Genomic DNA, 13,454 nt, shown 5'->3' with positions numbered 1-13,454 from the left:
ATCTGTCATCATCTGTCGGTAACAAATAAGACAGATGGGTATCCGCGGCTAAGCTAAACAGTGGAGACGGGAGTGGGTTAAACAACTTAGCAAATTTCAAATAGATCTTAATGGGCGCCAGGTAAATTTAATCCTCCAAATACCCTAAGTAACTCACAATATCAATAACTTACCAATTAATATTGGAAATAAAAGATAAAGATCCCCAATATGATTTATTCAGTAATCTTAACTTACATGGATTAACCAACAACGCTTCTAAGACAACAATGCGATATTCACACTACTACGCGATGTTCAAATGTCAATACAAGAACGCGGTGTATATAACCACGAATTCAATCAGTCATAAATTACGGTAATAACGACTCTCAAAAGAAAACTACAATACGTCGAGTAAAACTACCACGAAAATTGAGTAGGTGAAATCGTAAATACTAATATTGGAAGGTGAGACAAACTCGTTTGCGTCGCGTGAGCTCAGGCGTAAGCGCATCGGTGTCAACAGGCAATCGTGAAAGGGAGAAAATACCTCAATTTCCGTTTCACAAATGCATCACTATATCAATCAGGTATAAATAAACAAACACTATATTAAACAGGTATCAATAAACATAAGGGCAAACAGTTATTTAAATCACTCAGTATGTCACCAATATTCAAATAAATCAATTATAACTTGCGTGTTCCTTTTGGGCCACCCGGTATATGGTGTTAGGCTACCCCGTGGTCCGACGGAAGTGGATCACCCTGTAGTACGGCGGAGATGGATCACCCTGTAGCACCACCTAGATAGATCACCCTGTAGCACCACCAAGATAGATCACCCTGTAGGGCACAACAAGCTGGACCAGTAATGGATCACCAAATAAGATCCAGAAAGATAAATAAAAAAAGGAAAGAAGAAAAAAAACCCTACGGAAGAAAATTCTCAATGAGAATCAGATAAAAACAAGGTGAGATTCAACCCTCATTCAATAAGGACTATTTGACTAATCAATACCCCTGGTATATTTTCATTAAGCAAAGTAGCAAGATAACAAGAGTATATTTTTGGGTGCCCTGTATAACCATATGACCCGTAAAAATCAAGACAATTGAATGAGTGTTGAAACCTCTCTTTAAAACTAATATTCACTTGAATGACAACGCTGGGAGCAAATATTACTAAAATCATTTAAAACACATTCAATGGTAAAATTCTTACCCTGGCCAAGGGGTTTTCTATACGTTTCTTCGTGTGCGGTGCTCTGCACGGAAGTCCTACTAGGACTTGATGAGTGACTAAGGGCCTTCTGTTTCTTATGAATCTAGAGACGAGAAACGAAGGTTGTAGAATTGAAGAGGTGATATTATAGCTAAGACCACATGAGAGATGCGACAGTGTTTCAGACATACCTAATTTCGGAAATCCTTCCACCTGGCACGAGTTTGGTAACCACCACAAATCCTCAAAAGAGCTTAAGTTTCAGACTGCAAATATCCACACCAAAATGACCAATCAGTCTTCCACTATACAATCCTGATTTGTAGAAATAATCCCCGTGAAGGATGGCACAAATACAACCATATATATCCTACAATCAGTCTGATGGTACGCTTGAACTCCGAACCAAACTCATCGAAGGCCAACTTCCGAATACTAAGAGACTGCCACATCTGACAGCTAACCAGTTGTTGCCACAGTGCGTCCAACCTACCCTACAAGCACCAAGGGGGCGCTGTGCACAACAAAATAAATCTATCAATTCCTCCACAGCCACTTGAGACATCATCAACAAGTCCATGACCCATGAAAACTCTTTCTCAAGCAATGCAACCCTAAACAACCCTTGACAATTTGAGTAACCGATCAATCTTCCACCCGTGAACAACTGTAGAACTAGTTCGGTGTAGTTCGTCGGAACGACACTACGAAAGTAGTGCCACCAACTACCAACCAACAGCTGTCTCTTAACCTTGTATTAGAATGTTTACAAAAATATTGTTCCAACCTATTTTCAACTATTTACCAATCCTTATTCATGCGATGGAATAGAAACATATAAGGCAAGTCACCACATCCTTCCCTTTCAGTACACATATTAGAGCATTCATATTATGCAGAATATTTACCGAAAATAACAAACAGTATTCAGAAACCCAGAGCTAACTAATATTGTTTTTTCAGGCAATATGGCTCTAATATGTAGTAATCCTTCTGGAAGTGAAGAAAACTGAAAAACAAACAATAACAACTATTTCAACCCAGCGAGGAATTTCGGATCTCCAACGTCGATTGGCAATAGGAGAATGCGTAAGTACTGGTCAAGCAGTTAGTCAGGGAGCATACATTTATTCTTGTACATTTCAGGTATGGTTTTCTATGGAACGGAAGATTCCCATTACTATGATGTTAATTGAATAAAATCAACTTGTAACTGAATTACATTGTTAATATCCTTTGAATAAAAATCTTAAAAGGTAAGGTAGTGTTTTGAAAGGTCACATAGGAGCAGTATTGATCTAGTGCTAAATTAAAACGTAACATTATGGATTATGTAAAAGTGATACACGATACAAATTATTCAAAACCAACACATACCATTTTATTAAATTTTCCAAAGCCTTGTCTTGAATATTGCATAAAATAATCAAATCATCAAGCAAATTACATTAAAGCATGTGCGAAATGTGAATTAAAAGTGAAAAAATGTTCAGGAGTGACCGAGGCTTTAAATCTACTGATGATGTTACCAAGGATACTTATATTTGCTCACTATATTCCATTGGAGAAATTGGTCCAACTGAACAAAACCCCGATCCTATAGGCTATCAGGAATTTCAACATACGTATATTATTCCTTATTGCGCTGTTGACTCTGTAAATTTCATATATATATTATGTTGTATTAAATATTTTCTTCTAATAAAATTTACTAAACATATTCAATTCAGTATTAACATATTTGTCTAATCAATAAAGTCATATGTACAGCCTCAAATAATTACTGGCCTGATTTATTTATTAGTTCCATAAGTAATACTCTTGTCAACTGAAATATACTTTCAATTACATCAAATAAATTGACATTATTAATAAGAATAAAAATGTAAATACTGATTTGTTTTATATGGTTTTAGTTCTGCAACTGCTGATACCTAACCTCTCAATCAGCTCACTTTTTTTTCCTTTTTGCGGATGCCCATGAAATTTGAACCACCTTTTTAATTGTTCATAATTATGAGCCTCAACTGAATTACAAGCCAGTAAAGTACACTTTTATTTATTATCGCTTTATTATCGCTTATTTTTATATCGCTTAGCACATTTTCTAAAGGCCAAGTCCTTTCTTTATATATATATATATATATATATATATATATATATATATATATATATATATATATATATATATATATATAAATTCATCAGGTATAGTACTGTACTTTGGATGGCATTGAAGACATACAAACTTTGAAAAAATGCAGTTTTGTGCTGCGGCATGGTCAGGGTGGATTTGTGTGTGATATTTTGTGAATGTATTTTGATTCGAGGAATGAATTTATTGATCAATGCTGGAGGGTTAGGATCATTTAAAAGTTTTTGAGTAAAGTTACCCATGTGGATCTGCCTTCTATTCTACATATTGAGCCAGTTGCATTCAACGATTTTTTGTGTTCATATTTTCTTATACCATGAATCAGTCTTACGCAGTTATTTCACACTTTTTGTATTATATCCTTCTCGAATTTTGTCAGGCATTGTCCATAAAAGAAATCACAGTAGTTAAAGTGTCACCAATAAAATTTTTTATGTGCTGAGAAAAACGCATGTCGCCATCTAGGTAATACTAAACCAAGATTTCTGGCTGAATCACAGATTTCCAATGGATAATTATCAATTTGAGGATTGAAACTATTCTTCAAGAAGTCACATTATTTACTAGCGAAATAAAATACTTTGGATATTTCAGAATTGAGTTTCAAGTTGTGTTCTTCTGATGATGTCTTGATTTTATTCAATTCATTGTTCATGATTTCTTCTGCACGAGGGCGTTATGTTATTTTATTGTACTCTCTTCATTTGCACCAATCATATGTTGTGCTTTCTCTATGTTTGGTGAATTTTTTTGTTTATCAGTTGAATTCAGTCAATCCGAAAAAATGGAAGGCAAAAATCCAATTCTTATTCTGAAGATGAAGAATCGGTTGCCACAAAATTTATACAAACTTTCACAATTTGGACAAGTTTGAGTAATGAGATGATGAAGGACTCGGCCGTCAGTTAGTCCTCGGGAGAATATTTGTTTGAAGGTGATTAACAATGTTTCTTGATGAATTTCATTAGTTCGGGCTTCCATTGTCTGATATTATATAAAATGATTCGAAATCCCTGAAATAACTAAAAAAGAAGAATTAAAATTAAAGAAGAAGAATAAAAATGAATAGCTAAAAAAAAACAAATATATTAAGCAAAAAACCACAAATAAAATAATGGTGAAATAAAATACAAGCAAAATTGAACAAATTGAACAAAAAAAATAAATAAAATAAAATTAAAAAGTTAAGAGATTTGAGTACTCTCACTTATCTCTGCTTTCCTTTTTCCGCTTTACTGGTTTTAGTGGGAGATGACTGTTTGGCGGGAGTTGGATTTTTCGCTTGATTATGGGTTTCCAATAGTTGTGAATCTCTACGCTAGCTTGGCCGGCACAGATGAAAAAATTGAAATTTGAGAATACATTTGAAAACATATCCTCTATGCGATCTATGAATTCAAAAGTATTAGAATTCTGAGTTCTATAAACATTTCTCACAACTATCGTGAGTTTATCTAACATGATTTTCATACATCGATAACCACATTCTCTCGTAGATATAGAATCGACTCTGTGTGATCGACTCTGTGGATGGTACATTGAATTCAGACACTCTGAGTTTGATTCAAAGACCACAATTCAAATTCGTCCAATAATTTTATTTAAATTCACAATTCTTCCAATGATATGTCACATTTGGTGCTGAATATTATGATTTTTGTGATCTACAGTAAAAATTATTTGAAACGAGTACCCATATCAGCTGGTTGCAACTTGTATAACCGGGAGTTAAAACCGTTTTTTGCAGTTGATAATCCTGGTTTTGAGAATACTCTATAATTTTCTGAAATATACAATAAGTAGTTTCAATACCAACAGATTATTGTTTCCGGCATAATAATGGAATTTGTTATGCGTGGTTTTTCTATAACTGATTACAAAAAGAATATTGATAACAATTTGCAATTCAGCATGATAATTTCATATATTCATCAACGTTGAAAATGAAATACATCGTTTTCATTCAAAACAATTTTTATAATTTTCGAATGAAATGTATAACTATGTATTTTCTTTACAAAATCGGTACGGTTACCTAAAAACATTATTTCATAATTGTAGTTGAAAAAGTATTAAATTTGTTTTCGATAAAGTGTTGTGACAAAAAATATTCTCTAGTTCACCTCCTGATGACTCCAAATTGTTAGGGGAAACGCGCGCGTCAATAAGAGTGGTAGAGTTCTAATGTTTGTCGTCAGAATATTAGAGATTATAATGTTTCCTGAACGCTTTTCCGATACGACTGTTTCGCGCGCATCGAAATAGTGTCACAGTTCTGTTATTTGGAAATGATGATCATGTTTATGTTCATCTCAAGGATTTCTCTCTGACCTCTAGTTCATTTCTTGATTTGGTAGGTGAAAGAAAAGTGGTAAAGTTCTGAGGTTCACATTCAAAATAATAGATGTTATATTGTTACTTGAAGGCTCATGTTAGTGTCGAGGCTGACAACCAAGCCGACGACCTGAGTTCTATTCTCATATTGATAATTTTTTAATTTGAATTTTCTATGAAATTTCTAGCCGCCGGTGGCCACTGGAACCACGTGTCTGATGCACTCCGAATGACTGACCGACGTCACTCTGTATCATAAACTAGGTTGGGTGTTCCACAAGGTTCTGCTCGGAGGTCTGAAATTTTGCAAAATGCAGCACTAATCTGTCAATTACTCTTCTGAATAAAATATTTAGCTTTTCGAGATACAGCATTTCAGTTAGCCCACTATTTCTTGATCTAAGATGTTTTGTTCACAAGGTGCTTATCATTTCAGAATCTTTTCATTAAATAAAGTGAACGGCCTTATACATGCTCCTGCTTGTGAACATTGATGATTTTATCGATGAAATATTTTTACATGAAAGTGTCTATTTGTGACACATTTAAAATTTCATAGTTTTGTTATTGAATCTCATTGAGTCAAATGACCAAGAAATTCCCCTCAATTTTTTTATATGAAATTCCTCAATGCATGAAGAAATACTTTGGTGAGTACAATACACAATAAGTGGTGAGAGAAAAAATAATGATATTTTTATTTCGAATAATTCTGAACATTGTAATTTTTTTATTGAAAGAAACAAAACTGAAAAATTAGAAACGATGGTTTCACATATGAGTCATAAACTATGCCTTCACATGGCATAAACGATGGCTTCACATATGAGTCATAAACTATGCCTCCATCAATACGGACATCTGTTTATGATAAGACTAATGGTGTGGTGATTGACTCTTTTTAAATTCATGAAGTGCTTTATCTCTAATTCTCTGCATGGTTTTGATGGTAGCTGTGATCCAGGGCGCATCTTTATCGTTTCTAATAGTGGTAGTTTTTATGGGAGCATGATAATTGATAAGATTAATAATATTCTCATTTAGTATATTCACTTTAGTGTCAATGTCATCAGTTCCAAGAAGAAGGTACCAGGGGATAACCTGAAAATCTCTCTGAAAATTTTCTCTATTTATATTTTCCAAGTCCCTATACGTGAGGTTTTCCTTAATATTATGAAACTGATTATTCAATTCGAACTCACAACATACAATTTTGTAGTCAGATACCTGGCTGGTTTCCACCCAAGAGCGATATTCATCAGGACTTCAATTTGTATTGAATAAATCGACGAGAGATATTGATGTATTGGCTATTCTATTAGGGTCGTTGATAACTTGTTCAAAGACGAATGACTCCAGGATAGAGCTATATTGCTGGGTAAAATTTGAAGTTATGTCCAACATATTTATATTGAAATCGCCAACACAGACGATAAAATTGAAATTTGAGAATACATTTGAAAACATATCCTCTATGCGGTCCATGAATTCAAAAGTGTTAGAATTATGAGGTATATAAACAATTCCCACAGCTATCGTGAGATATATGATGGAATCGGCTGATACTTGATGAAAATCCAAAACTAACGTATTGTAAAAACACTTTATTGTGTAATTTTCACTCTCACTATAGTGAGATTATCTAACATGATTTTCATACATCGGTAACACACGATTTTGAATCGACTTTGTGTGATTTTCAACAGGAATATAATATAGTGTTTCGGGATACAGCATTTCAGTTAGCCCACTATTTCTCTAAGTTATTGTGTTCACATGGTCCCTATAATTTCAAACACTTTTCACTGAATAAAGTGGCCTATACATGCTTCCGCTATTGAACAGTGATAATTTTATCGATTTGATGAAAAATAAACTATTTTTACATGAAAGTGTCTATTTGTGACACATTTAAAATTTGATGATCTTGTTATTGCATCTCATGAAGGAAGTCAAATGACCAAGAAATCCCCCTCATTTTTTTTTATATGAAAATCTTCAACGCATGAAGAGATACATTGGTGAATTCAATACACAGTAAATGGTATGTGCTGAGAAAAAAAATAATGATATATTTATTTTGAATTATTCTGAACATTTTGAATTTTTTATTGAAAGAAACAAAACTGACAGATTATAAACAGGAATGTTAGGCAGCTTCATAAACGAAAATCGTTTTTTACACGCCACAACATCAGATCCATGCACGTAACGGCACCTTCGTAACTGTTATGACCTTCTGTGCTGGACTGTATATTGCGACGTAGCACCGTTGATGCTAATTTCTTCAGTGGATTACGATAGGGAAGACCCTTTTCGTGTTCAAACACAAGGGCGGTATCTACTATATTGTTATGTACAATTTTCAGAGCTCGCAAATCATTCTCCAAGGAATGGCCAATTAAAACTGTGCTTGCTCCTATGAACTGCAATAGGTCACTTTGCAATTCGTGTATTCGTTTTGGGGCATTGATTGCCATATCATGGGCCGTTATGCCGGAAAATCGGGTATTGTAGTCTACAATCTCATGATATGGCTTCACATATGAGTCATAAACTATGCCTCCATCAATACGGACAACGGTGACATTTGTTAACTCCAATCCTTTTACTGTGTAACACATTTCACAGTCCAATGCATAAACTCCACCGACTTGAAAATCTTGCCCATGTTTCGTTATTGCATATCCATCATAATCATCTTCTATATCGTTATTTTCTAATCCACTCCATACATGAAGACGACTCTCTGTGCAACCCAAGGAACCCAATTTTTGATTGCAGCATTCGTAATTGACGTATCCATAATGTTCCCGCCTTTTACCCCAATGGTGGTAACACTTTTCCTGCGTAATGTAGTCGTTTGCAGTTGTAAAAAATATTTTCTGGCATCTGCAGCATGTCCTCGTCAAACATTTTTCTTTAGGCCTGAACTCCTTGGCATTGATATTTAATCTTCCGTCACGAACCGGAAAGCTAACACTTGTTGAACTACGTACTAGCTGGATTGGATACCCTAACCTCAATAATAAAGTGGGAGAGACCACATATCTGAGAAGTAAAAACTCAAACGTTTTCTCCGAAATCCCCAATGTAATGAAATGAGGTGAAGGCTGCATGTCAAAACTTGTGGAACGTACTGTGTGTGAAAAGTCTCAAACCCACTGTCGTTGATCTGCAAAAAAAATTTTATTGGTTACTTTCATCGATAGTGTTTGACGTAATGAAGTGAAGACATAATGTGGTTATATGACCAGCGATGCTCTATTTCTATCGAGAAAAAAATTACAGCGTCTTATGAGTTTTTTGTCATGGCTCACTTCAAAAGGACGACTGTATTTGACAAATGAAAGGACAACCCTTCTTAGCTACCTTGCATTAACTTGTAATAACCAGCATGTTGAGCAGAGTCAATAAAAATAATGTTGCAGGGCCTATTGGAGGGTGAACGCCACAAGTCAAAAAAGAGTTCTGTTAGATATTAGAAGAGGAAACTATTTTTTTATGTCACTGTTTATTCGATCAGACACTTCAAAGTTTGATACTTGAAAATTTACCAAAAAAAAGATAGATAGATACCTTAAACAATATTGAATACATACATATTAACAATATATTTACATATATTGTTAATATGTTTTTCCAATTTATTAAAATATTGTAATTATTTGCAAGAATAAACACACAAAACTGCCAATCTCGCGAGATCTCGAAGTCGGTGAGATCTCGTGGTACTGACATTGATAAACTCGCGACAGCTCGTCTGAGCCCCAATCTCGCGAGAATGCATTCCCTGATTAGATTTGATCGAATTATCAAGTTTTGAGACCAATCAATTATAAACAGTTTTCCCTCAACAGAAAGCGTTTCGGTAACCAAGTCAGCATCTGGAGATAATTGAAACTCTTAGCCCAGACTATCGTCTGTTAGTAGTAATTAGAACCCGGAACAACAAACACTTTGTAGAATTTTAAACTACATATGAATTAATTGATTATCATTGTACCTACCTCTTTTCAAATTGCACTGATCACAATTTGTAGCAAATATGTATATTATTTTCTGATCACTTGAATGAGAGATACACTTCGAATGAAGAAAGTATTTAGTAACTTTATCAAAAGCCTTAACACATGTAGAATGATGAGGATATCAGATATTCAGCCTTTTAAATACTAAAATATTACCTGTCGAATTCACCCGACAAATTTACCTGTCGAAATAGTCAATATATGAAATTTTATCTACCAAAAATTGTACCTGAAGTGCCCAAACTGATGTTTATTCGTATTCTTATTCGTATTTTTATTCAAGTAACACTTCATAATGAGACTAGCGCTAGACAGTTTACAAAACCGCAGCAGGTGTTGCGGTTTTGCTACATTCTGTTTGTTTTGATTATGGAATCCAAAATGCGGATTGTGATTGAATTTTATTGTTTCGAGAAAATATGGCAGAAGGAAAAGAAACCACAAAAAATAGTAACAATAATTATTTTGAAAGAACGAAACTCCTTATCAAATTTGCGTTCCTGAGGCTAATGACGTCAATAAACTTACCTACGATGGCGGGTGAAACAAATCCTCAAGTACTCGGGAGCTGTAACATCAACATAACTTGGCACAAGATGTGATCACTTTACCGTTTAGATATACTTTTTGCATCTACGGGCCGAAATCTCTTCGGTTGCCATTTTTTCAAACGAATCAAAAAACGGTGAGCTTTTGTTACATATGAATATTGAAATCTACAACAAGCAAGACATCATTATCATGGAGGTAGTCAAGCAACATGAAATTATTGAAAAACTCTTCGAACCCTTCAATAGACACAGATGGTGGAATGTAAATAACAAATAAAATTAAATTCCAATTATTAAGCAATTCGCAACCAACTATATCTATAAAAGGTGTTGCGGAGATCAAACACGTCAAGTCTATGGGTTTGCAGTCTGGAGCTGCAGTTGCAGCTCTAGAGACTTGGTTCCTGGACTGGAAAATCCGAGTGAACCTTGCAAAAATACAAGCGGTAGCACTAGGTAGGCAAAGTGCCCACTCGAATCTCAGAGTTATCATGGCAGGACAAGAAATCGCCTGGAGCCCCCAGGTTGAGTACCTAGGTCTAACTATAAACCGCAAGCTTACCTGGGCCAAGTGCGGGGATGTCACATTTGTATCCTCTCCTCAATCGCAAGAGCACAAGCTAAGTCTCAAAAACAAAGTCTTACTTTATGAGACTGTGTTTAAACCCTTTCCGTTTCAAAAGGTCTCGAACCTCGGAAAGCTACGAGTTGATAGGAGTTCAACAAATAACACGGCTGCGAGAATCAGTCTCGACCGTGCAACGCACCTTTTGAGTTTTAACTAGGCCTATATCACAAGCAGAGTACGAAAGAGTCATGGATTTAAAATCCAACTCGATATAATAGAAGACAGGCATTCTGTACGCGAAGTGATCTAGTAAGGCGATAAAAATTTAAATAATAGTTGAAGTTTTAGTTGAAGTATTTTTGTATTTAAAGTGAAATAAAGTTATATAAGTTTGATTATTCAGTGTAGTCAATTATTGGTGAACCCACGGGGGAAAACTTAACAATATCAACAGTCCGGTAACTTCACGACGACAAACTTGAAACTATCATCGCTTTTTATTATTCCGTTCATAATTTGGCACTGGAGTTTTCAAAATCAATAGTATCTGTCAAATCCACACCTATTACATGAAATTGTGCCAAAGTTGACATCTAACTGGAAAGTCGAATGGGGGAAACACTTGAATAAGTGGAATACCTAAGCTCCACAGGGTGGTTACAATTTCCGATTTTGCTTCTAGGTTTACTAAAATGGCGCAAACTTTAAACTGTATTGTTTCCTCAGATGAGGGTGATAAAAAAAAGGAATATTTATACAATGCTAGAGAAGAAAAATGGGAGAAACCAGAATCATTTTAAGAGTACTGTAAAGAAACTAATCAAGAAGTAGATAAATGTAATTTTTTGCTACAGCATGACGTGAATGAAAAATGAGATAGAGAGAAAACTGAATTTGAATATAAAAAAATGAGATTTTGTTAAATTTAGAAGATTGTAATCCAAGTAATAAAAATAGAACTTTTAAATAGTAACCCTATTTGTTTATGAAAGAGAGGACATTGGCATATCAAGATCTGCAGATGATGTGGTGCTGTAGGTTTTTCCGAGTTTTCCTGCAGCTGAAAAAGCAAATGTGGCACTGGAATTAATGAAGTCGCCCCGGAGTGCCAATTAATTTTTGTTGTTGTTTCATAATTTCATGATTTGTATTACTTTCTTCTTTAATATCTTTCTTACAATTCTTGTTACACTGTTTTTATTGACCCTGATCTGGATTACAACTACGAAGTCTGAGATAGCTATTAAGTTAAAAAAATTGTTATTTTCGAGAAATGCCAATCAAATAACCAGCAGTAGTCGTAGTTTTATCATGCTGATTACTGTCACGGTATTGCTAAATAACAAAGTTGTCATTAAAAAATGGAAATCTATGGACAAAAACTTTGAGGTCTGTTGGTTAAGTATTATTTTCGATAAAATCCTCAAAACTAAATAGACGGTTTATATTTTGATAACCTGTGACGAAATAGAAAGCTATTGGGGCTGCATTTTATGAATCAGATATCAAAAACATATTTTATTCAAAATCAACAGTAATCAACATTGAGCAATAATAAATAATACAACTTTACAATATTGAGAGTATCTTTTACCCATTCAAAATCAACCAATAATCAACATTTCTTTTGAAACCAATCTAATGTGAAGGATGAATCTGATGATTTTTAACAAGTTTGTTAATAACAGGTTCCAATTGGCTTGAGAACAGCGCAAGTCGCCGCGTTCGGTAACATGCAAACGACTTCTCTTTTTAGTTAGCAGCATTGTTACAGCACTAAAGCCACGTCCATACACATATAACGATGACATGACAAATCGTTGAACGATTCACCACAATCCAGAGTACAATTGCGGGATTGGCTTTTGTAACCAATATTCATGGTAATCATTTTCGAATTTCTTTAAGCTCCTTGTTTTTTGTCAATTCAATAAGCTCTTCTTCCAGATGAGGTGATAGTGCGGTGTAGACATTAGAAAATTGATCCAATACCTATTCTGGTATATCTAATTTCAAAATATCTTGAAAGTGTTTTATAAAATCACTGCTGAGGTTTTTCAAATGCAGACAAACACGTCATCATTGTTGCAGGATAGTGATAATTTGAAAAAAATGTGAAATGCACGTCTGCTAATATTCTACTTGTGTTTGGCTACGAAAGCAGCAACTACTTTTTTGTTTATATTAAGTTCAAGTTATCACCTTGAAGATTGGGATTTATATCGTTGAATAATTTAAACAAGTCTATCAAGTACGTCTCCATCTTGATACACAAATTAGGAATCTTCCAAAGAAAGGAAGGATGCAATCAATTTCAAAAAGGAAGTAATTTTCAGGCACAAACTGGAAGAAACGACCTTTTCGAAATAGCTATTCTTTCACATAAACATTGTGTCTTTGTTTTCCATGAACTCTATCACAGAGTCATATAGACACACTTCTGTATGAAACATCAATCAGGTAAAATATTCAACATTACCAACACAAAGCTGATTAAATAGTCTGTCATTTGAAGAGCTTCTTTGGATTTTATTGACTGCTTTGATTGAAACAGTCGTTCACTTAAATTTCTATCAACTTAATGTTGTCGATGAATGACGCAATGTAC

The sequence above is a fragment of the Leptinotarsa decemlineata genome, unplaced genomic scaffold, assembly GCF_025532065.1.
Source record: "Leptinotarsa decemlineata unplaced genomic scaffold, Ldec_3_MD MMD2_tig00026282_RagTag_RagTag, whole genome shotgun sequence".
NCBI classification, from domain to species: domain Eukaryota; kingdom Metazoa; phylum Arthropoda; class Insecta; order Coleoptera; family Chrysomelidae; genus Leptinotarsa; species Leptinotarsa decemlineata.
Note: the sequence above shows the minus strand (reverse complement) of the source record.